The following is a 26,398-nucleotide window of genomic DNA, read 5'->3' as shown; positions in this document are numbered from 1 at the left end:
CTTACATAACTTCTCAGCTTCTTAGATCAATTCTTACATAACTTTTATATCAGTTCTTGTATCTCTTCTTTGAAGGCTAAGTAAGAAAAAGAAGAGAGAGAGAGAGAGAGAGAGAGAGAGAGAGAGAGAGAGAGAGAGAGAGAGCCAGTTGAATCTGGAGAAAGAGAGAGGCAAACAAAGAAAAGTGAAGATTGTTGTCAATGATAGCTCAAGAGAGAAACAAAATGATAAGAAGAGAAAAAGATTATATAACATAACATGTAACAAGTATATAACATGTAACAAGTATATAACATGTAACAAGTATATAACATGTAACAAGTATATAACATGTAACAAGTATATAACATGTAACAAGTATATAACATGTAACAAGTATATAACAAGTAACAATTATATAACATGGACGTTTTCGTTCGTTCCTGCGGAACTAAAGATTATTTCCCACATTTAAATAATCCTGAAATCATTCTCTTGACCAGACTTCATTCAGCCAAGACTACGTCTTAGTTTGTTGTTATTTTTGGGGTCATAAAACATAAGATACAGGGGCGCAGCTAGGAATTTTCCATCGTTTGCGGGCCCGGAGGTTTGACCTCTTTTTTTTTTGGGGGGGGGCCTCTGCATTTTGTGTAATATTTAATTTTTAATGTAAAAAACACTCATTTCCTCAGTTTGGGGATTTTCAAATTCTCCCCCTTCTCCCTCTACCTTAGCTACGCCACTGATGGGATATATAACTAAACAAAACTATTCAGCGAAACAATGTACATTCACTTCAAGAAATCAGAATAACACATAAACCTCAATGTACAGAGAAATGACTCTTAAGAAATAACAATGGTCTCTTTGAGACTCCTAACTATAGAAAAATAAAAAGAATTGTTACATACCGGAACTAGAAAACAAAAGCATTTCAACATGAACAATGTAACAAGACATGCGCATGGCAAACGTGGGGACAATGTCAAGACTGACGGATGTAAAGACGAATGACTGGCCCATTTATAGATTGACACATTTAATAACTGGCACATTAAAAGACTGGCAAATATAAAGATTGTCAGATTTAAAGATTGGTATATTTAAAAATTGACCCATTTAAAGACTGGCCCATTTAAAGATTGGCCCATTTAAAGACTGGCCCATTTAAACATTGGCGTAACTAAAAATAAGTAGAGCTGTTTAAAACTGTAGCCCTTAAAGAATTGAACTCAAGGTCCAAGTCGTCCAAGTCATCACTACACTCAACAGTAACAAGCCTAACGGACAACAAAGACTTTCAGAGTCAAATCTTGGTAAAAAGAGACTCTCACTTTCCTTGGTTTGTATAGTGTTTGTTTCTGGTGAAACTGTTACATTGGACTTCATTGAGTTTGTATAGTGTTTGTTTCTGGTGAAGCTATAACAGTGGACCTCATTGAGTTTGTATAGTGTTTGTTTCTGGTGAATCTATAACAGTGGACCTCATTGAGTTTGTATAGTGTTTGTTTCTGGTGAAGCTATAACAGTGGACTTCATTGAGTTTGTATAGTGTTTGTTTCTGGTGAAGCTATAACAGTGGACTTCATTGAGTTTGTATAGTGTTTGTTTCTGGTGAAGCTATAACATTGGACTTCATTGAGTTTGTATAGTGTTTGTTTCTGGTGAAGCTATAACATTGGACTTCATTGAGTTTGTATAGTGTTTGTTTCTGGTGAATCTATAACAGTGGACCTCATTGAGTTTGTATAGTGTTTGTTTCTGGTGAAGCTATAACAGTGGACTTCATTGAGTTTGTATAGTGTTTGTTTCTGGTGAAGCTATAACAGTGGACTTCATTGAGTTTGTATAGTGTTTGTTTCTGGTGAAGCTATAACATTGGACTTCATTGAGTTTGTATAGTGTTTGTTTCTGGTGAAGCTATAACATTGGACTTCATTGAGTTTGTATAGTGTTTGTTTCTGGTGAAGCTATAACATTGGACTTCATTGAGTTTGGACCAGATCCGAACTCTTGAAGGAAAGAAATAAAGAGCATCAGATAAAGTTTGTACTGAGACATTTAGTTTCTAGACGTTCGCTCCGTCAAAACAACCCATTCCTATAAACCGTTTTACAACGGACATCATCATGTTTTGATGTACAAGAATTGTTATTGTTATGTATTGATAAAGTAAAACAAGAAAATCATTAAAATACTAATAATAATAATAATAATAATAATAGAAAAATATGAAGTACAGTTGTATCAATAAGTTCGGATCAGTGTCATGTATTGAAATGTGTAATAGATCTAAACTAACACTATACATCTGCGAGATTACAAATATTTTTTTACCAATTATTTTTGTTTAGCGCAATTTCATGTTTTTAGCTTTCTCAATACACTATGATCCTATCACTTGTCTGGTCCAGTTGGAAATGGGAGAAAGAAAGGGTATCTGGGCGGTCGCTTTTTAAATGAATTCAAAAAAAAAAAGAAAAAAGTGGACGACCTGAATTTGAACTCGAGGACTAAAGCCTCCTTTAGGAGCTTGCTGATCCTTGCACTAACCACTGTGCCAAAGAATCACTTATGAAAATAGAAGGTTTTATAGTAATCTTTTGTTAGCTTTTAATTTTAAAGCGGTCACTTACAAAGTATAAAGGGGACTTATTTGAAATATATACCACGACAACAGTCAAGTACAATTTCTTTCCCTTGTTCGAGATACCAAACAAAATAATTAATTAAATAATTAATTACCAATATTTAATTAATAATTTGTTGTTGTTTTTTTTTATTCTTGTGTTGTTATGTAAAAGAAATAATTGTGCAAAATTACAGCATTATCTGAGATTTGGTGTGGTAGAAAAAAAGTGTACAAACTTTTTATTATTATTTTAGCTTTTATTTAGCTCTACTTTCATGCTTATAGCATGCTCAGAGAACTTTTGGTCCAATCTCATTTGTGGACCAGTGGGGGGGGGGGGGGGAGGGGGTATCTAGGAGTTGGTTTTCCGTGCTGCCTTTAGGCGCTCAGTAGACACAACTCTGCCCGAGTCGGGTGTCGAACCTCGATCCCCCTTCCTCTCGACCACGCTTCCCAGACAGACAGAGTGAGTTAATATAAGTTTTTAGATCTTTAGTCATGTTTCAATGGCCGACGGATAACGAAGGTGTCATGTGACCATCACAAAGACCAACTACATTTACTTTCCTCATCTTATGCCAGGTACCCATTAGAGTTAGGTGAGCTCTAGGGCGTCCTAAAAATCTTCCAATTCAAAATCCCAGTCTTCATCGAGAATCGAACCCGAGACTCCACGGTTCAGAAGCCAAGCAATTTACCCTCTAACCACCACGCCCTCACGTATTGATATATATAAGTGGATACACATACGTTGGTAACCAATGGGTCCACTACAACAGGCGGCGGTACATTTAATCCTAAACCATCATTTACAAATACAAAAACAAAACCTGATAAAATACCCAGAAAGACATTGGCCTAATAATAAAGGCAAATTTCTTATTTCATATTCAAGGACAAATTCGTACAGGTGCTCCTTCTTCCCAAGTGCCATTCAGAACATGGAACAGGTTGCCCGAATCAGCCAGGAAAAACACTGACATAGAAGAGTCTCTGAGATTCATGACTAGATTAACACACGGACAGGCGTAGGACGTAATTATCTTCTATGTATAAAAAAAATAATAGGAACTTCTGCAACTGTAATGTATAAGATATGATACAATGTGTATGTTTCTAGATTCAATTCAATTATTGCTTGTTTTTTAATATATAATTACATTTTATATTTTTAAAAATACATTCGACGGTCACTATCATTCGTAGATATTATCAAATATATATTAATAATTGCAATAACATTTATAAGCTGTTTAGATTGGCGTGTTTGTGCCTGAGTCACACAGCCTATGACTCACTAGCCAACAAACAAACAGAGGGCAGTACATACATCTAGATCTAGGTGACTACTTACATTGCCGTGTAAACATTGCCAGGGGCTCGATGTATCAATGCGAGATAATGTGGCGGAGTGACACGCTGATACAGTTGGTCCAAAAACAAGGACAACTCTGTCAAAGATAAGAGGCGTGGCGTGGAGTTCTCTCCCTGGCGGTACTCCTTTATTTATATTAATGAGTCAAGGGCGCGGCACGAGGAGGGTGTGCATTTGTTGTCAAACATCCGTTACAGGGCGTCTGTCGACAGGGTGGTTCCCCCCATCTTTAAATTAATGACGCAACCCAAGAAGATAATCAGCAAATGCAAAAGGTTTAAATGAAATTATCTGGCGATGTATGCACATTCTTTTTTTGGGATTTAAAAGTATAAGGTGGGAAGTGTGCAAGGGTGGGGTGGGAGGGGGGGGGGGTTAAAGACTTGGCGAAGATTACGGTAGAAATGAGTCTATGGGTGAATCCACGAGGAAAAAGATAATGACTGTGAAGAAATAAGTGAGGGAGGGGACTTGAACAGGAGAGAGACGGGTTGGGGGGGGGGATATTGTCGGGAATTTTCACGCTAAAAGCTCATTCACAGACCACGCTAATCTGATCTTTATCTACACTTTGATTTGTAAGATCCCGTTGACGTTAAGTTAAAAAAAAAAAAATAAGAGAGAAAAAGAAGCGAAAGTGATGTGGAGCTATTCGGAGGTGATGTAATGGAACAGAAGGAATAAAGGTAATGAATAAATAAGACTTACAGAGATGTTGAATTAAAAAGGTGTTAAGGGAGCTTACTGATCCTTAATGGAAATGATTACATGGACTCAAAATAAAAACATCATTGCAATAAACAGAACAGATGTAACATAATGAGTTCATTGAGTGTCTACAGATGTCTTGATCTTTTCATAGTCCCGAGTCAACGAGTAGCACTGATACAGTCTGACAGAGCAAGCAACACACGAATTAATTTTTTTTATATTTAGTCTGTTGAACAAGTACAAACGGAGATTTCTAATCATCCAATTTTAACATTGATTCTAATTAGTCTTATGTGCTTTCTAAGCAATTAATTTGTTCTTGCCTTTTTTTTTTTACAAAGCAAATCAACTGACTCTGTCTGTATGGTAAAAAGTGTATACACGTTATTTCTCCCACACTCATTCTAGGGTCAAGTTGAAACTTTGCACAATTATTTATCAATAAATTAAAAAGTAACCAAATATTACATTAATTACTGGTAATTAATTATTTTTTTTGATACCTATAAGGGAAACTAATCCTTTACAATTTACAGATATGGCTAAATGTGTTGGGTTTAGTCCCCATAAATAAATGTTACCGCTATTTCTCCCACACGCATTCTCCAATCAAGTTGATACTTTAAACAACTATTTATTGTACTCAACAAAACATGAATCAATAAAAAAAATACCCAATTAGCCAATTAGTTATTGGTAATAAATTATTTTGTTTGATATCGAATAAGGGAAATAATTTGTACATTAGAGATTGATATAGATTTAAGGGCGGAATTTGTACATTAGTGATTGATTTAAGGGCGGAGTTCTTCCCCATTAGATATGCTTTGTATTTTATAAAAAGGATTTTTTATATTTTGCTTTTTTATGAGTACAATTATGTAAAGAGTACAAAGATATGCAATCACTCACTGCACACACACACACACACACACACACGCAAAAAAAAGGGGCTACAGTGAAATCCAAAGAGAGCAGAGAGAGAGAGAGTGTGTGTGAAAGAGAGGTAGAGAGATGAAGACAAAGTGAGATAAAGTGTGAAAGATAAAGTGAAAGTATATGAAAAAGAGAGAGAGAGAGAGTAGGCAAAGGGGTCTCAGACCTTGGGACCAGATTATTTAAAGCTCATCTGTTTCTCTGGCGTACCGTTTAAGAGAGATTTTTATGTGGCCAAGACATCGACCATCCTTAACTTCCCTTGCGCATGTCAGGTACCCATTAGAGATAGGTGGACTTAGGGGGGTATACAAATCTCGAAGTTCAAAATCCCAGACTTCAATAGGATTCAAACTTGACACGCCTTGGTTCGAAAGCCAAACACTTTACCATTCGGCCACTACGCTCAAGATAGAGAGAGAGAGAGAGAGAGAGAGAGAAAGAGAGAGTAAGAAAGAATACATGAAAAACAGAGCGAAGATATAACGTCAAAAGCAAGTTGTAAGAAAGATGTCAGACGTCTAATTACCTCCAGAGATGACTTCACTTTCTGTTTCACTTAGTGTTTTGTTCCGTCTAGACAGTGACAAACAAAATTATTCCAAACAATATTTCACTCATGTTTTATATTCAGGAGTGATTCATAAGATCTGTAGTCAAAGAAAGACAAAACGAACTCTGAATGCTGAAACAGGAAAGTCTAGTTAGCGTCTTAGTTCAATACATTCTTTGTTTCTATGCTAAGACAGGAAAGTCTAGTTAGCGTCTTAGTTAAATACATTCTTTGTTTCCAGTGGGAAAAAATCAAATCGATTAGAAGAATAGAAATACGAACTGAAATCTAACACAATCTTCATGAGCTTATGTACTGAGTGCCTGGAATCTGTGAGACTCGAGTCTCACGCTAATTTAGAAAAAATGGAGCCCCGCGATCTTTTAGTCTAATCACACAGAACCAGTGATTGACTTATGAATGACTTCCCTGGAACTAAAATGCTATTAACAGGTTAAGTGCTATAGTCTAGTGCAGTGAGTCTCAAGCATTTGAACTGACAGGCCAGCATACAGTCTCATTGGAGTAGCACCCATCAATCAATCGATGACATTAGTAAAATATATACATCAAAATGTGCCCCACATTCTTATTGACCTTTTGAGTCCCGGGTCCAAATGTTGACAATCCTTCTTTAATCAAAGCCAACTGATTTGAGAATCCTTGGTCTACCCAAGCCAGCAATGCGCACTTCTATTACGAGGGAAACTGGTGAAGTGTATTCACTCCAAGCTTTCCAAGCATTTGGAAGAAATCTTTTCAAATATCACAAGTTGTTGTTTTGGATTAGCGTTGGGTTCGCTGTCTCCGTGGCTGCTGGAATAGATTTCAGCAGATAAACTCTTAAAGCTTGGCAAGCTAGTGCGTGAGGTTACAATACATTGACTGAGAGAAAGGTAAAATTCAAGAAGAGCGATGGCTTAGCGGTAAAACGCTTAGCTTAACCGGGGGTACCGGGTTCGAATCCTGGTGAAGACTGGGATTTTTAATTTCGGTATTTTTGGGCGCCTCTGTCCACCCAGGTCTAATGGGTACGTGAAATTAGTCGGGGGAAAGTAAAGACGATTGGTCGTTGTGCTGGCCACATGACTCGATCGTTAACCTTGGGCCACAGAAACAGGTGACCTTTACATCATCTGCCCTATAGATCGCAGGGTCTGAAATTGGAGCTTTAGTTACTATTTAAGTTAAATTCACACAATTTTGATTGACCAAATAGATCAAATAAAATAAATATTTAAATACTAAGAGATAAGTAGATCCTTGTGCTTATAAGATTAGCAGTTACGTAAGTTCCGGCTAAATCTGTGCTAGTGAACGCAATGTTCGAAACTAACGTCATTGACTCTACAGAAACAAATTGCCACTTTCAGGGACTTTAATGTTTTTTTAGTGCTTCTGTAAATGAACAGAAAACGAGGCGCTATCCCATCTTATCAAGCCATGCCTAAGAAACCAGAATTTAATAGTCTTGCAACATATTATACATAAACGGATTCATATAGTTTTTCTCTTTTGTACAATCTTGAGTTTATCACACATTATAAATGCCCACACAGGCAGCGACATTAATGTCGTGACACAAATTTCTCACGGACCTAGCTCTTGCTGCGCAGTGATATTTTTCAGCCGACTTGCAGCGAGAGATCATGAAATGCAATTTAATGCTCAGAACGTTCAAGGTCAAGGCTAAAAGAAAAAAAGAGGGAACTTAAGGTTAGCAGACGACAGGAAAAAGAAGGACATATCCTCTTATTTTGAATCATCTGCTTCGTCTAGTCAAGTCTAGTGATACTGTTAAAGGATTATTATAAAGCTTTTATCAACTCACTCTGTCTGTCTGTCTGGTAAAAAGTTTGTACACATTACTTCTCCGACACCCAATCTCAGATCAAGATACAATTTTGCAAAACTATTTCTTTTCCATGACAGCACAAGAATCAATTTTTTTTTAAAGTTAACCAATTAGTTTAATAACTATTGGTAATTAATTATTTTATTCTATCCCCTTTATAGGTCGCCTCTTAAAGTAAGTTTGAAATAATTTTAATATTCACCTCACTAGCAGAGTGGTTAGAATGTCGGCTTGAAGAGGTTTGGGTCAGGGGTTTGAATTCCGTCTTCCTCCTTCTTTTTTATAAATGCTTTAAAAAAACGATCACGGTAACATTCACCTAGATCTCCTTTCTCTCCCCCCTCCTTTCTCAACGGGTCCAGATAAGTGATAGGATTATAGTGTATTGAGAAAGCTAATAGCATGAAAGAGCGCTAAACAAAAACAATTGGTAAAAATATTTATAATCCCACAGATTTAGTGTTGTTGGTCTAGATCTATTACAAATTTAATTACATGACTAATCCAAACTAATTGATACACTTAATATAACATTTTTTTTTTTAAGTTTTTTTTTTTTTTGTATTTTGCTTGTTTTAATTCAATTTTGAGCTACAAAAATACTTCAGTGACTTAACAGAAAAAAGGCGTTAAATTAACTAGAAAGTGCACAGCTAAAGATTGTATAAGAATGTTTATATATGACTTGAGCTGTCAGGCCACTGGGAGAACGAAACAGGAATTTTTCTTTCAACTCCTAACATTCTCATTTGATGGTGTCTCAGATTTCTGTCCTCGTTTGAGACATCACAGACGTTCCTAGAGATATACATTTTTTACGTGCCAAGCTTTCTGAACCACGGGGCCTGGATTCGAACTCGGGACCATCGTAATGACGTGATGACAATCCGAAAGGCATTCCACGATTCCAAGTAACAGTATAATGGAAAGTTATGGGATGTGAGATGTAGCGCAATAGAATTATTTTACCATTACAAAAGAGATACAAGAATCCGTTCAGAAAAACAAACACAAGAACTCCTTTGTTCTCCTGCCCATCATTGAATAGAACTGGTCGAATGTTAACATTTGACGTGTAACGTTTGAGTGAAACTAGTGTGAATGTTTATTGTGTTTCTATGGTTACTTAGACTTAGGTCCTCCCGCACTGTTCGGCGCATTGGGCGGCAAGCTGTCTCCACAATGTTTTGTCACTGGCAATGTCTGAAGCCTCCTCCCACCTGGTGTCCACTATTCTGAGGTCCTCCATGAAGGTGTGGCGCCAAATTATACGAGGACGTCCCTGTTTGCGTTTTCCTCGTATTGGTCTCCATGTCATCGCAACTCTTGGTATGCGTAGTTCATTTTGTCGTAGAACATGTCCCGCAAACCTCATGCGACGCTCTGTCACAACCTCACTAAGTGTTCAACACCCAGCTCGGCATATGTTTTCCTTGTTTGAGACCCGATCAGTGTAACTGACTCCCAAAATCCGTCTCAGCCATTTTTGTTGAGCCACATTCAGTCTTTTCTCAGTTTTGACAGATGACTTCCATGTCTAAAGCTAGAATGCATTTTTTAATGCATAAATTGTAAAACAAATTTCCTCATGGATAATAAAGATTATTATTATTATTATTATTATTCAAGCTTATCTATGTAGAGCAACAACAAAAATAACAGCCACAAAAGAAAGAAAAAAAAATGCATTAAAAATAAAAAGTTATTGCAGCTTTGATAAGAAAACTAAACTCACCAGGTCTAGATATTTACGCGTTAACCAAGACAAATAAAGCAGCCTTCCCCTCCCCCTACCAGATCTGATTGAAACACGTGTTGACATCATGCTGTATTATAAGGCTCGCTATTAGCGTTTCACATCGGCCTACTTAAGTATTATGTAATCACGACTTCGATTTTGTGTTCCTAATCTAATACAATACATGATTAGGTAAACAGTGTTGGTCTCTGTTGAGTCGATTGATCCGTGGACCATTTTGAGGAGAATAGTTGAATTTGGATTCGAATGGCTAAACTGGTGAAGTGGTATGTGCTTCGAGGTGGCGTCACGAAGAACCTCAGCTCACGCCTTGTACGTCTGTTGTTGAGTGTATGTATGTGTTCCTATGGTAACGGTGGGAAGAGGTTAGCGAATGGTTGTGAATGATGAAAGATAAGTGGCATTGTCGTCAGCGGTCTTAGGTAGGGGAGACGACTCCAGAACGCCAGACTGAAGGGACGTGTTAGTGTAGTGAGATTTGGTTCAGACCATCATTTCATTCGCATTTCATATTATGATTCAAGTCTACTACGTTTATTCTCATTGCATCTCAAGTTGATTTTTGTCTGTGTTGTAATAAAAGTTCTATTAAGTTTTGTTCACAAAGAAGTTATACAAGTTATTTCAAGTTTTATAAGTTAAGATCTAATAATCCTACAGCTGTTCAGTTGTCTACCAAGAGACTAGTCAACGACCGCCCAACAACCACGTCGTCATCCTCCGCCATCTTCTCTTGTGAAAGCTCAAAACTGAATTGTTAAAATGATTCTCTTTATTTCAAAAAAAAAAAAAAAAAATTAAATAACTTTTAACTTTTCTTATTCACTTCATTATTCAATTTCAATCTAGAATTTCTATTCTTCGGTTTGTGTAGTTTCTACGTCGATGTCGTTGACGCCTGTCACCCATTTGTTTGTTTCACATGTTTCGGATGTTCTTTCAGGTTTGAAGATCATTACTTCCTTGCCCAAGCTTCCCTATAGGACGACGTCATTTCAAGAGGTTGACCATTAGTGGTCACTTTAGGTGCAGTGCTTGTGTTCTGAACTAGTATTTTTAGTCATGCTTTGACTAATATTTAAGCCGAAATTCTGGCATGCAGCAGATAGTTGTCAACCAGGGTTTGAAGCTGGGTAGCAGATTCAGCAACAATAGCTGCATTATCAGGGTACAGAAGTTCCATGATTAGTGCCTTACTTTGTGCTTTGCTCTCAGACTAGATACATCGAATTGTCCAAAGGATTTTGAAACGAGAAATACACTTTCGTTGATGTCGTTCTAATCTCAATGCAGTAGGTAGGAGAAGAATGTGCCAACTAGAAGAGCTGAGAGCCCACATCCCTGGTTGAAACCGCAGCTGACCTCAATAGGTTCTTATTAGGCACCTATCTATACTACTATAAATCAATTAATTGTGTGTAATAAGTTAATTACTTAACAGATAAAAAATGATTTTGTGTTAAAATTTGTACGTGCACATAGCAAGGTGTTGGCAACATCTGTGAAGAAATAAAATAAAAATTTTGTACCCGCCCTCCATCACACATTCATTCACACATCCACTCACACCTTCACTCACTCTCTACCCACTCTCAAACTCCTCAGCCACCAATCTTTCACTCACGTATCGCTTACGTACTCATAAGCTCACTCAATTCACACGCGCACGGACATAAATATACCATGGTCATGGCTCAAGTCTTTCCTTTACTTCTTTGAAGTTGTTTTTTTTGTCTTATGTGAAAGTGAACTCTAAGCAAACAATATGTTGACGTCACGTGAGTCACTTAAGACGACCTTAACAGCTTGTGAGTAGTAATGCCAGGCACATTGAAGTCAAAGTGTAAGTAAAATGACCTGAAGTTGGGAGAAGGCTGACTGGACGGGAGGGGGGGGGGTAGGGGTGAATGAAGTCAAGTGGTTTGTCGAGAGAGGGGGGGGGGTGCTCGTATTAAGCGTGAAGCCACTTGCATCTAAAGGGCGATATCACTTGATTTACGCCCACACCCACATGGCATGCAGCGGCGTGTACATCGGATATCTTGAGTGCAGGTGCTGGGGGGAAAAATAAACAAGTCGTTGCTTGTATGATCCACGATGAATCGACAAAATGTCTTTATTTTTTTTTTATCCGGAGTAAAACTAGACATCTAATAGTCAACATCATTGTGGTTCAATTGTTCGATTAAATTGTAGGGAAATTAAATGATCCTCTTTTTTTTTCTCAATTTCTCTCTCTGTTCAGTTCTCTTTTTTCTCTATATTACTCTCTCTATCTTTCTCTATTCTCTCTTTTTATTATATCTTTCTCTTCATTCCTCTATCCCTCTCTTTCTCTATTCTCATTCTTTCTGTTCATTTTCCTCTCTTTTTCTCTACCTTTCTCTCCTCTCTCTCTTTCCCTGTTTTCTCTCTTTCTCTGTTTTCTCTACAATACTGTATTTACAATTGAGAATGCCCTAAGTTATTTGAGACAAGGACCCTATTGGGAATCTTTAAAAGTCCAGATATTGCATGCCAGTGCTAAATATTTCTTGAGGGCTCTAAGCTGTAGCCTTGTGTTACCTATAAGTATATCCGGCCCTGTCTTTCTCTCTCTCGCTCTCTCTCTCTCTCTCTTTCTCTGTTTTCTCGAGATTATATCACTATTTTTCTACTCACTTTTTCACATTATATATTCGTAATCATGCTGTATCACACATAATGTTATTCAAAGGATGATAACTGTTGTGTCACATAGCTATTCAAAACAAAATCTTCACAGACTCTTTAGATTTTGAACAGAAAAAGATTTTTTTTAAACCCTCATAATTTCTCACAGTGAAGCTTTTCAATTATTTAGTCATTTCGCTGCCTGGGCCTATGGTAAACGCTCTAGACTGTCGAAACCATCTCTCGCTGTTCTGCGGAACGTTTGTCAAGAATGCAATAATCTTCTAATCTAAAGGACCATCCAAAATATGTAGAACAACCTACGACTATGTTTGTTGAACCGAACAAAAAAAAATTGACAGCATGATTTTTTTTTTAAATATCAGAAAAACTTTTTTTGCACTTTGGTAAAATTTATTACATTTCACAAACATGGAGTAGATGACTGAAATGAACTTTTTATACAAGATTAGGAACAACAGGTCAGGGCTTGATTAGAATATATGTTGATGCGATGATGTAAGTGTTGATGCTATGTCGTAAGTGTTGATGCTATGCTGTAAATGTTGATGCTATGTTGTAAGTGTTGATGACATGTTGTAAGTGTTGATGCAATGGTGCGGGTCACATTCAACCCGTAACGCAGTGATATCCAAACCCATCGAAACTTTTGCCTATAGTGTACATAGAGGCTCGATTTGCTTATAGTGTACATAGAGGCTCGATTTGCTTATAGTGTACATAGAGGCTCGATTTGCTTATAGTGTACATAGAGGCTCGATTTGCTTATAGTGTACATAGAGGCTCGATTTGCCTATAGTGTACATAGAGGCTGATCTGTCCAATGGCTGTGTGAAGCGTCTAGTGTGGTAGCTTAACTTGTTGCCACCGCTGGCTAGCATTTGTGAAAGGGGAGCAACTTTGTAAGTCTCTCTTGCCAGTACATAGCCTCTCCACAGCAAGTCCTATGCAGTACCTCCTCGTGGTGGCAGATGGAAACTGAGGCTGCGAAGCCTCAGGCTAAACTGCAAGGGTCTCGGAGGAGGTTTGGCCCCAAGATGTGAGGCAGGCATGGCCCGTCGGCGTGCGGACACGCCCTGTTGCCCACAAACCAAACCCCTAGCTATAGGTCAATAGCCGCACTGCCTTGTGTGTGTGTCCCTGTAAGGTCTAAGGCTAAGGGAGTAAACCCTAACAGAAAATCCGGTCCTGGAGCCCCGTAGGCGGGGGGACAGTAGTAAGACTACTGCTCTCTGGCAAACTCCTGCAGCCACCTGTCCCCAAATTGTGATGGCTCGCCATCCCTTTGGACCCGGTCAGTATGGAAGAGAGGCGGGTGCTGACGTGTGGGCAGCCCAGCACTCGCAAATTTACCGCCCAGGCTTTCCCCCAGCAATGGAGAGGTCACTCCATCTCTGACAGTAATGTCTTTGAAAAAACACGGATAGTGGTAGTTACCGGTGATAAGTTCCTAGCCGATTGGCGTAAGCTGGAACGCCAGGGACCACTCTTGACGGTAGGAGGGGCTTTTTAGCCTCACTGGATAGCTACTGCCTGCCTTAAGCCGAGCAGCCCTCGGACAATAAAGTGCTATCCCGCCACAGCTTGCCGCACCACTGGGTGCTTGGTGCTAAGACAAAATCAAAAAGCAAGCTGCTCACCCGCACCTGCAAATAAAATGAAAAGAAAACCCTCAACATTAATGCGTTTAGCAAGCTGGAACATACGGACAATGTGTCCTGGCTTCAATACTGACCCTGAACTCGTCACCGACATGCGACAAACAGCTATCATCGACAGAGAACTCAGCAGACTAAACATTGATGTGGCCTGCCTGCAAGAAACCAGACTGGCAGACAGTGGATCTCTTACAGAAAGCAACTATACATTCTACTGGCAAGGAAAACCAGAACAAAGCCCTAGAATACATGGCGTCGGCTTTGCAATAAGAAACAGTCTCGTCCCCTGCATTGCAATGTTTCCCATTGGCAATGAAAGAGTAGCACACATGAAATTTGCATCACCGCAAGGCAAAGTTAATATAATCTGTGCTTACTCACCAACCCTTGCTGCACCAGAAGAGGACAAAGACAGATTCTTTCAAGCTCTAGAGGACGTAATTAAAAGTATTCCAAAGTCCGAGCACCTCTATATAAATGGAGACTTTAATGCCCGTGTTGGTGATGGAAATGATGCATGGCCAAAATGCTTGGGACCTCATGGTGTTGGCAAAATAAATGACAATGGCCAAAGGCTACTTGAGTTCTGTAGCTCTCATGAACTGTGTGTAACAAATACATTCTTCTCTGGCAAGGAACGCCATAAAGTCTCTTGGCAGCACCCACGCTCAAAAAGGTGGCACCAGCTTGACCTCTGCATCACCCGAAGGATGGATCTGAAAAGTGTCATCCACACCCGTTCATACCATAGTGCGGACTGCAACTCAGACCATTCACTAGTGCTAAGCAAAATCAAACTACTTCTCAAGAAGGCTTACACTTCCACTCAACCCAGAACTAGGCGAATTAACGTCAACCATGTAGGTGACCCAGAGAAGTGTGCACTCTTTGGCGAGCTCCTGAACAGTTCAATCCCCTCGTTAAGTGATGAAGAAGACATCTCGATCAGATGGGAGAAATTAAGAGACGTAATCTACAGTTCGGCAATCACCGCCTTTGGGCCTCAAAAACACAAAAATGTAGACTGGTTTGAGGCGAATCTAGCACATATGGAACCTTGCATCGAGAAAAAACGATCTGCACACCTCGCTCACAAGACAAAGCCTAATCCAAAATCTCTGGAGGCCTTCAAAAGTGCTAATAAAGAGGCAAAACAAATGGCTAGAAAATGTGCTAACAACTTCTGGAGGGATACCTGCAACAGAATCCAAGACAGTCTCCACTCAGGAAATAGCAAAGCTCTATTTGATGTCATTAAAGCGGCCCTGGGTCCAGCAGTGTCTAAGCCTGCCCCCCTTCTATCCAAATCAGGAGAAAAAATTACAGATCAAACCAAGCAGCTAGAACGATGGACAGAACACTACCTCGAAGTCTATGCCACACAGAATACAGTAGACGATGTCGCCCTGGCTTCTCTACCAGATCTTCCAGTACTGGAATGCCTAGATGAGCTTCCGAGCCTTAGTGACCTCAAAAAAGCCATTAACTGCTTAAAAAATAGAAAATCTCCTGGGAGTGATGGTATCCCAGTGGAAGTAGTGAAAGTCAACGAATCACTCCTGCTCCCTGAACTCTATATTCTCCTCTGCCGCTGTTGGGAAACAGGTCATGTCCCACAGGACATGCGTGACGCAACTATAGTCACAATATACAAGAACAAAGGGGATCGGAGTGATTGCAACAACTATAGGGGTATCTCTCTCCTCAGTATAGTGGGCAAGATCTTTGCTAGAGTGGCACTATCCAGGCTGCAAGTGATAGCTTCTAGAGTCTACCCAGAGTCTCAGTGTGGATTCAGGAGTGGTAGGTCCACTATAGACATGATATCTTCTCTACGACTACTGCAGGAGAAATTCAGAGAGAGAGACAGACCCCTTTACATTGTTTTTGTCGATCTGACTAAAGCTTTTGACATGGTCAGCAGAAGTGGCCTTTTCAAACTCCTGAGGAAAATAGGTTGCCCTCCCAAACTACTGAAGTTAATTGAATGTTTTCACGAGGAAACTAAATGTACTGTCAAATTCAATGGAGCCCAATCAGCACCTTTTGAGGTTTGCAGTGGTAGGAGGAGTGGTAGGTCCACTATAGACATGATATCTTCTCTACGACTACTGCAGGAGAAATTCAGAGAGAGAGACAGACCCCTTTACATTGTTTTTGTCGATCTGACTAAAGCTTTTGACATGGTCAGCAGAAGTGGCCTTTTCAAACTCCTGAGGAAAATAGGTTGCCCTCCCAAACTACTGAAGTTAATTGAATGTTTTCACGAGGAAACTAAATGTACTGTCAAATTCAATGGAGCCCAATCAGCACCTTTTGAGGTTTGCAGTGGTGTCAAGCAGGGATGTGTGCTCGCACCTACTCTGTTTGGCATATTCTTCTCCTGTCTACTGCATTATGCGTACAGCGACATAAACGAAGGTGTGTTTCTCCATACAAGATCCTCTGGAAAACTATTTAATGTATCAAGGCTGCGGGCAAAAACCAAGGCTAGGAAGCTACTCGTCAGGGAACTCCTGTATGCTGATGATGCAGCTATTGTGGCTGATTCTGATATTCAGCTACAGTCCATGGTTGACAAACTATCTGCTGCTTGCCAGAAGTTCGGCTTAAACATCAGTCAAAGCAAGACTAAGATACTTGTCCAAAACACAAACACTGCACCTCAAGTAAGCATTAATGGCCAACCACTAGAAATTGTTGATCACTTTTGTTACCTTGGCTCCATCATATCCAACAACACTCTACTGGATAAAGACATAAACAACAGGATAGCCAAGGCAATGGCCACCATGTCACGGTTGCAGAAAAGAGTCTGGGATAACATATTGCTGACTAGCAGTACTAAAGCCCTAGTCTACCGGACCTGTGTGTTGAGCACCTTGCTGTACGGAAGTGAAACATGGTCAACCTACTCATGGCAGGAAAAAAAGCTGAATGTCTTCCACCTCCGATGCCTAAGGCGGATCTTTAAAATAAGGTGGCAAGATAAGATAACAAATGAGGAAGTGCTACATAGAGCAGGATGCCAGGACATCCGCTCTGTTATCAGCAGCAGACGCCTTGGCTGGCTTGGCCACGTTCGTAGAATGCCAGTAGGTCGACTTCCACAGGACATCCTGTATGGCGATCTAATTGAAGGCAGGAGAACCGCTGGTCGCCCACTTTTACGTTATACGGATGTATGCAAACGCGACATGAAGCTCTTCAAAATCGACACTGGCAACTGGGAAGAGGTGGCACTGGACAGATCCACATGGAGAGAGAGCATAAAGGAAGGGTCACAGATTGCAGATGTCATACACAACAGAAGCAGAAAGAAGGGTGAAAATGCAATGGCGCCTGGTGATTTTATATGCCCAACCTGTGATCGCAGCTGTGTATCAAGGATTGGCCTCTTTAGTCACACAAGAAGTTGCAAAGGGAAAAGATCGTCTCACGAGACGTAAAATGCCACAGACATAGAGGCTCGATTTGCCTATAGTGTACATAGAGGCTCGATTTGCCTATAGTGTACATAGAGGCTCGATTTGCTTATAGTGTACATAGAGGCTCGATTAGCTTATAGTGTACATAGAGGCTCGATTTGCTTATAGTGTACATAGAGGCTCGATTTGCTTATAGTGTACATAGAGGCTCGATTTGCCTATAGTGTACATAGAGGCTCGATTTGCTTATAGTGTACATAGAGGCTCGATTTGCTTATAGTGTACATAGAGGCTCGATTTGCTTATAGTGTACATAGAGGCTCGATTTGCTTATAGTGTACATAGAGGCTCGATTTGCTTATAGTGTACATAGAGGCTCGATTTGCTTATAGTGTACATAGAGGCTCGATTTGCTTATAGTGTACATAGAGGCTCGATTTGCTTATAGTGTACATAGAGGCTCGATTTGCTTATAGTGTACATAGAGGCTCGATTTGCTTATAGTGTACATAGAGGCTCGATTTGCTTATAGTGTACATAGAGGCTAGATTTGCTTATAGTGTACATAGAGGCTCGATTTGCTTATAGTTTACATAGAGGCTAGATTTGCTTATAGTGTACATAGAGGCTCGATTTGCTTATAGTGTACATAGAGGCTCGATTTGCTTATAGTGTACATAGAGGCTCGATTTGCTTATAGTGTACATAGAGGCTCGATTTGCCTATAGTGTACATAGAGGCTCGATTTGCCTATAGTGTACATAGAGGCTCGATTTGCTTATAGTGTACATAGAGGCTCGATTTGCTTATAGTGTACATAGAGGCTCGATTTGCTTATAGTGTACATAGAGGCTCGATTTGCTTATAGTGTACATAGAGGCTCGATTTGCCTATAGTATACATAGAGGCTCGATTTGCTTATAGTGTACATAGAGGCTCGATTTGCTTATAGTGTACATAGAGGCTCGATTTGCTTATAGTGTACATAGAGGCTCGATTTGCTTATAGTTTACATAGAGGCTCGATTTGCTTATAGTGTACATAGAGGCTCGATTTGCTTATAGTGTACATAGAGGCTCGATTTGCTTATAGTGTACATAGAGGCTAGACAATTTTTTGGATGATACGGCCAGCCACGAAGGTGCGGTGGCTGAGTAGTAAACCGCTTGGCTTCCAAACTGGGAGTTCCGGGTTCGAATACTGTTGAAGACTGGGACTTTAAATTTCGAGATCCTTAGAGCGCCTCTGAGTCGACACATCTGACATAAATTTGGGAAAAATAAAGGCGGTTGGCCGTTGTGCTGGTTACATGACATCCTCGATAAACATGGACCACAGAAATAGCTACCCAAAAGATCACAAGGTCTGAAAGGGAAACTTTACTTTTTTTTACGGCCTAAAACTCACGTGTCGAAAATTTCTATGGCCAAAAAAAACAACCTTTGTCAGATGGCAACGAAAACTCGAAGCGGATGTTCAAAGAAACATTGTTTTTAGGTAATTGATGAGAAGCCGTTGAATCTGTCTGGTGTTTCCGCATACATTGTGTTTTATTCATACAGATCTTCACTTACTTTAAATACGTTTTGTAACACCTTTATTCCTTCTTCGTTCCATTTTTGTGTTGGCAATAAATATGACAAATTGTTAAACAAAAATACATATATAATTTGTGACTTAGTACCAATTATATTTCTATTAAAGAAAAATAATACATAGGCGTAGACCAGAGTCAGAGTGTACAACCAAAAACAAAGAATGTTATGAAAATCTCACAAAATCCTATGCCAAAAGAAAGTGACTTTATCTTCAAATACACTTTACATTTGTTCAACGCTATTAACGTGTTACTGAACGGGCCGGGGGGAGGGGGGAGGAAAGAACGATAACTCTTGACACAAGCTGACATTTGCTGGAAACAGCTGATTCAGAAAAGGTCACTGTTGTTGTGGTGAAACATAATCTAATTTATAATGACCCTCCCTTCTCACCCCCTTCTCCTTTGTATTTCCCCCCTTCCCGTTTTCTCCATCTTACGATTCAAGATAAGGTAATAATGATTATCGGAATAACATCGCCTTGCTTATCTGTGCATTATGTAGACATCTCTAACCATGTATTGAGTAAGCGCCTAGACAAGTGTAATGTATTTGTATATGAAACATATCATTTCCTTCTGTCAGAGTGACGCATGAGATTCGCGAATGGCTTGGGAGAAAGGATTTTCCTTCATTTATTTCTTGCTTATTATTCACCCCACTCTATCAGACGACACGAGCGTATTAAAAAAATAGATTTTAAGTAATGGAAGCGAAACAAACAAAAAATTTACAATTTTCAGTATGGACTTTGTACGTGTTTGTATAAAAAATGAAGAAATTAGAAACAGAATTAATACAGCAATTGGACCCCACGATGACCTGCTAATTAATGTCAAAAATAAAGTAAACTTAAACTCTACGATCATATCACAAGGTCCTCAGGGCTCGCAAAGATCTTCCTTCAGAGAACAGTACCAGGAAAAAGAAAAAGAGGCAGACAGAGAAAACGATGGAAGGACAACAAAAGAGAATGGGCGTGTCCCTGTCATGTGGAGAAGTCTATCCAAGGCAAGGGACAGAGTGGAATGGAGAAAGATGGTCTATAGATCTTGTGTGGTGCCCCAACAGCTCAAAAGACTAAGGGATAGTTGAGATGAGATGTACTAGATATATAATATCTAAATCGACTTTTGAGGAAATATATCTTTTTGTATTGACAATAACAGGAATATGAAATTATTAGAAATTAATGGAGTATGTGCGGTCAGCTTTTAAAACTTATTTCTTTGACATTTTATTTCCTGAAACATTTCTACGGGAACAGATCGAATACAACATAAGATAAGAATTATATCAAACTAATACAACACAACTGTCGCCTGTTGAAGTAGAAATTCTTCAGAGACGCTGGAGATGGATAGGTCACATCTTTCGCAAGCCTGCATCCAACATAACAAGGCAAGCCCTAACCTGGAACCCCCAAGGAAAGAGGAAGAGGGGACGGCCCAGAAAAAAACATGGCGCCGTGATGCCAAGATGTGGGGACAATTGGAGAGACTCGCCCAGAACCGAGACGCCTGGAGGAAGCTGGTTAGTGACCTTTGCCCCAGAAGAGACCACAGGCAGAGACCTAGAGGAAGCTGGTTGGTTACCTTCGCCCCAGAAGAGACCACAGGCAGAGATGAGAAATGATGAACACAACAAAACAGTGACTACTATAGTAAAAGGAGGCGCGGTGGCTGAGCGGTAAAGCGCTTGACTTCCGAACCGGAGGTCCCGTGTTCGAATTACAACTTCGAATCCTGGGATTCTTAATTTCGGGATCTTTGGGCGCCTTTGAGTCCACCCAGCTCTAATGGGTACCTGACATTAGTTGGGGAAAAGTAAAGGCGGTTGGTCGTTGTGCTGGCCACATGACATCCTCGTTAACCGTGGGCCACAGAAACAGATGACCTATACATCATCTACCGGGAATCTGCCCTATAGACCACAAGGTCTGAATGGGGAACTTTACTTTACTATAGTAAAAGTTTTTACTGGGATTGACGTGTGGAGGTAAGAACAAAATTCACATCTTATGCCTAGCTCCCTGAAACCGAGACTTCTCTGTTGAGAGTTTGTTACAATCACATTTAACAAGCACAAATGGACAGAAGTCAACCAATGCAAGAAAATCTGACGTACTTTAGATGGAGCGGGCGATTGTTGTGGTTTCTACATTCAAAAATACTGAAATCATTGAGTCAGTAATGCCACATAGACAATAACATTACACGCCTGTATGAACTCTCTTTGCTAATACATCTAAATCTACCTGTGTAAACTCTCTTGGCTAATAGATCTAAATCTACCTGTGTAAACTCTCTTGGCTAATACATCTAAATCTACCCGTGTAAACACTCTTGGCTAATAGATCTAAATCTACCTGTGTAAACTCTCTTGGCTAATACATCTAAATCTACCTGTGTAAACTCTCTTGGCTAATAGATCTTAATCTACCTGTGTAAACTCTCTTGGCCAATAGATCTAAATCTACTTGCATGAATTCTCTTAGCTAATAGATCTAAATCTACCTGTGTGAACTCTCTTGGCCAAAAGATCTAAATCTACCTGCATGAATTCTCTTGGCTAATAGATCTTAATGTGCCTGTGAGTAACCTGTGTGAACTTTTTTGGCCAATAGGTCTAAATCTACTTCCGGTAGAGCCTAAATGAAAAACACTAACGTTTTTACACACTCCTTACAGCGAAACAATCAAATGGTGATCATACAAAATCCCAGTTAAGACTTGTTCTAGGACAAGACAATATCATTAGCAATTACAGGTGGGTCTAGTGTTAATATTTTACCTAGACTGTTGCTTCGAAGTACTTCTTGATTGGTTTAAGACGGCAACTTTTTTTTTCGTATAGTCTTGCAATTCCATTCGACACAACTAGATATAGATCCAGGTCTCATAAGTTGACATTAAGCATCGAATAACATCAACGGAAGAGAGTTAATTGTATGTCTTCACACGATTTTAGCATTTATAAGTATACCAATTCATATATATATATATATATATATATATATATATATATATATATATAGATAGATAGATAGATAGATAGATAGATAGATAGATAGATAGACAGATCTATATTCTAGTCTACTTTTTTTCCATTAACAGTAAAGTTTAAAAAAAAAAATATTGAGCGGAAAAAAATATTATCACTTACGTAGGGGAAATAATCCGATGAATTCTAAAGAGTTATCCAATAGCACGGTTTGGCACCATTAATTTTATTTAGGGGGAGAGCAATCAAAGCGCCCTCTTGTTTGCATGGCTGGCTCAAGAGAGGTAATACTAACTCTGCTCGCCTATTGTTTGCTGCTCCCCTCTCGTCATATTGAGGGGGGGGGGCGTAGAGCAAACGTAACGATTATCATAGTGGGGGGGGGGGGGGAAGCTTCAATTTTCATTTCGAAGGAAAGGGAGGGTAGGACCAATGTGGGGAGGGGAAGGAGAAAAATAGCACTCTCCTGGTAATGCATCATTAAGTGAACACTTATCGCAGTAGCATTCCCCCCTGCCCTACCCAAGCACGCACAACCCTGCCCCCCCCTACCCGCCCCACCCACCCCCTTTCTGTTGTTTGTTTCTGTAGCGGTATGTTGTGTGTGTGTGTGTGTGTGTGTGTGTGAGTGGCCTGTGATTTGCGAGAGATGGAAGTCAGATCTGACCTGCAGCGTGAGGGCTGTATGGTACCCAACATCTAGCCTGCCCACTAGGTAACTGCTCACCGACTCTTTTGTTGCTTGTGTACGATCGTTGCAGTTCGCTGCTTGTTTAGACAACAGGGGCCAGCAGGGGGGGGGGGGGTGGTTAGTGGAGCCGTGCTCTCATTCAAATCCTCAGCATTTTGTGCGGCACTCGCTTCGTTTTGAATGTACACATTATTGACAGGAATTACACATTCACAATTTAGTGATTACATTTTTTTAAAAACTATGTATATTATAAACTGGTAGGCGTAATGGTAAAGTACTAAATAACTTAAGGTCTAGAGTTCGAATCTCTGTGAAATCTGGGATTTTAAAATTTCGATATTTTTATTACGCTCATGATTCCCCCCCTCCCCCCCCCCCCCCAGCTCTAATGGGTACCTGACATTAGACGAGAAACGTCAATGCGGTTGGTCGTTGTGCCGGCCTCCTGACCCTTGTATATAATTTCCTCCCATAGATCGCCACGTCTGAACTGGCTATCGTTACCCTTTTACCCACAAAAATATGTAAATAACAATTTCCTACAAACTACAAATGTTGCTTCTAATTAGACAACGAAAATAATATTTCCCTTGATTAGGCTCAACTGGCTTTGACCTATTTATTTTATCGCCAATCATGCAGACAAATCCTGTGTTCGGAGTCGATTTAAGTTCTGATTACTATCAAATAAAACCCAATCCATCAGGATGAAAGAAGCCACGGTCTTCAGGAGGCAATAAAAAGAAGACATGTATAAACCTTATGACAGAGACTTATGTTCATAAAAATTTGAGACCCCCTTTAAGGTGTAAGTTAGGTAGGGTAACTCTAGTCCGAATTGCAGAAATAAAAGAGTGATCTTTCCTTTACTTCTTGGTGTCCAAACTGTTAAGCCATGAAGATAATTATATGTATAGATTCTTCAAATAAAAAAACAACCTCGATTATATTTAGTGAAATGACACATTTAGCTTTTTAAGACATGTTCTTATTCTCCTGGTCTAACGACTTTTACACGCCTGCTGGCGTGCATGTTGACAAGAGTTCCATTTGATATAAGTGAGAAAAAACACAACAGAGAAAGTTGCTTGAGTCTGAATCGAAATCGTGCCTCCATAATGGAAGAATATATTTGGCCACTGAGCTATTCAAGTACTTCTAAAAATAGAAGGTTTTACTAGTCTATTGTTAGCTACACATTTTCGACGAACGCTCTTATTCTCCACATGATTGTTGTGATTATTGTCACAGATAGAACATCACCGATGTAGTTCACTTTCCATATATATATATATATATATATATATATATATATATATATATATATATATATATATATATATATATATATATATATATATATATATATATATAAGATATATAAATATAAATTATATAATATAAATATATTAATGACTACTAATTGATCAACTAATTGGTAGAAATAAGGAGTTAATGACGTGTAAGAAGTTTGACCAGACATGTTGGTAAAAAAAAGCAATTGGTCGGTACAACACTTAGGGCTGCCTAAAAGGTAAACGACGATAAGACAATATCAAAGAATTGATACACCTTCCAATGAAAGATACTCTAATTCCGGAAACAGACAAAATGCAATAGAGAAAGATGGTCAACGGATCATGCGTGGTGCCCGAACAGTGACGGTGAACAAGTCAGACACACTACGGAACAGAATTACGTTTGCACAGACCTATGTCGCAGTGTTAACTCTTTCTCTCCGTAATTATTTACCACATTCTGGTGGAATCAACGCTGGTATCGTTAGTTGTGAGACTATAAGTTAAATCATGCTCGTCTTTATTTCATTGTTTGTTGTTTTTACCCTCTGATAGTTTTTAATTCTCTAAATTCTAATCCATCACACGTATTGGTAGATGTGATTATTTCTCACATTACCACACACCGTGTGACTGTGACTTTATGCAGCAGGACCAGCGTTGCAGTCTAGCAGTACACTTCCCGAAACGACGGATGAGATTTGTGTGGAATGCTGATTTAGTAAAGGGAGAGTAATGCTGATTTACAAAGTCAGACTTCAAGTGCACGCTAATATTACAAAACCAAGACGGGAATACAAACATGCAATCGTTTCTTAACCTAAATAATAATTAATATTTTAGGGTTAAATAAATTTGTTAAAGTTAAGTAAATAATAATCATCTGCAGCTTAATATATAAATCATTTATAGTATAAATATACAATCACACAAATACATATCCTAAATACTTTAATGTTATGTGATGAATAAAAACATATTATAGATTGATACACCGCAACGTACGCCACCACCATAGCTAATTATCACAATTGAAGTATATATAGGAATGTTCTTGAATCTCTGCGCTAGCCCTATAAATTCCTAGATATACTTGTATAAGATTTTATAGTAACTATAGATAGATCAATGTTGTGTAACTGCACACCTAGCCGCTGGCTAGATGGTTACCTAATATTAGAGTTTTATATTACATATAGAGTATTCCTTTAATTTTGTGACTTTATTATTAAAGTGGTATTAGGATTTTAGCTTCAGCAAATTAAGCAGAGCCCAGTGTGAACACATTGAGTCATGACGGATGTAAAGGTATAAGCTGCGTTAGTCCCCTTGAGGAGTTTTTTTTTTATGCATTGAAAAAGCGATCACGGTAACATTCTTTCAGAAACTTTCATCTTTCCACCCCCGCCTTCCTTTCTCAACTGGTGCAGACAAGTGATAGGATCATAGAGCACTGAGAAAGCTAAAAGCATGAAATTGAGCTAAATAAAAACAATAGGTAAAAATATCGCTAATCACACAGATTTATTATTGTTTGTTTAGAATCGTCTAGATCTTGTTAAAAATTTAATTAACTGACTGGTCCAAACTAATTGACACAGTACACTTAATAAATGCTTTGTTTTTTTAACAATATCATTAATTTTTTATTGTAATTATTTTACTGTCCGTAGCTTTCATTGTCACCATTTCTCTCCACGTAGTGCGGTCTAGGGCTATCTCTTCCCAACTGTCAACATCGATGTACGTTTGATTACATCCACATATCAATGAACTATAGATGTGATTATCACTGTGATTGTCATCGGACTAGAATTGTAACATACGGATAAAATATATAGGATGGGGCATGAAATAATATGTTAAATAAGGACCCACGGTTTATTTTTAAATTAAAATAAGGTATCATGGGATAGATAAAGCTAGTGATAGTCTGGCGTCTGCTGTTGCAATGGTCAAGTGTAGGCTTTTGTGTTTCCTAAAGTAGATACGCTGTATGTGGAATATGATATCAATAAGATATCTATATGTAGTTATACATGTTAAAGCTTATGAATTTGATTAAACATATTTATAAAGTATGTTAAGATAAATTCAGGGAGTATATTTTATCAGCAAATAAATCTATGTGCTAGACTCAATATCTTAGACTTAAATCCTTCATAGGAGAGTATTGAGAGCAGACGTTGTATATAAGTTGAAGGATCACACCATTTAGCAGAGGCGTATTTAGGGTGGGGGAA

At 39.0% G+C, this 26,398-nt stretch overlaps 1 protein-coding gene across 2 annotated transcripts in view; it reads right to left on the bottom strand.

Annotated features, from left to right (window-relative positions):
* Positions 1 to 22,470, bottom strand: part of LOC106058107 (uncharacterized) — a 57,515-nt gene extending 35,045 nt beyond the window's left edge. The window contains exon 1 of one of the 2 annotated variants that reach the window (XM_056023311.1): positions 22,326 to 22,470. The gene's annotated coding sequence lies outside the window, so the exon portion shown is untranslated. Of the gene's footprint in view, positions 1 to 3,968; positions 4,098 to 22,325 lie in introns of those variants that run through there. The other variant, XM_056023312.1, reaches the window with a different exon arrangement.
* Positions 22,471 to 26,398: the final 3,928 nt, after the last annotated feature.

This window comes from Biomphalaria glabrata, chromosome 3, assembly GCF_947242115.1.
Source record: "Biomphalaria glabrata chromosome 3, xgBioGlab47.1, whole genome shotgun sequence".
Taxonomy (NCBI): Eukaryota; Metazoa; Mollusca; class Gastropoda; family Planorbidae; genus Biomphalaria; species Biomphalaria glabrata.
This window is presented reverse-complemented; position numbering and strand designations above follow the sequence as displayed.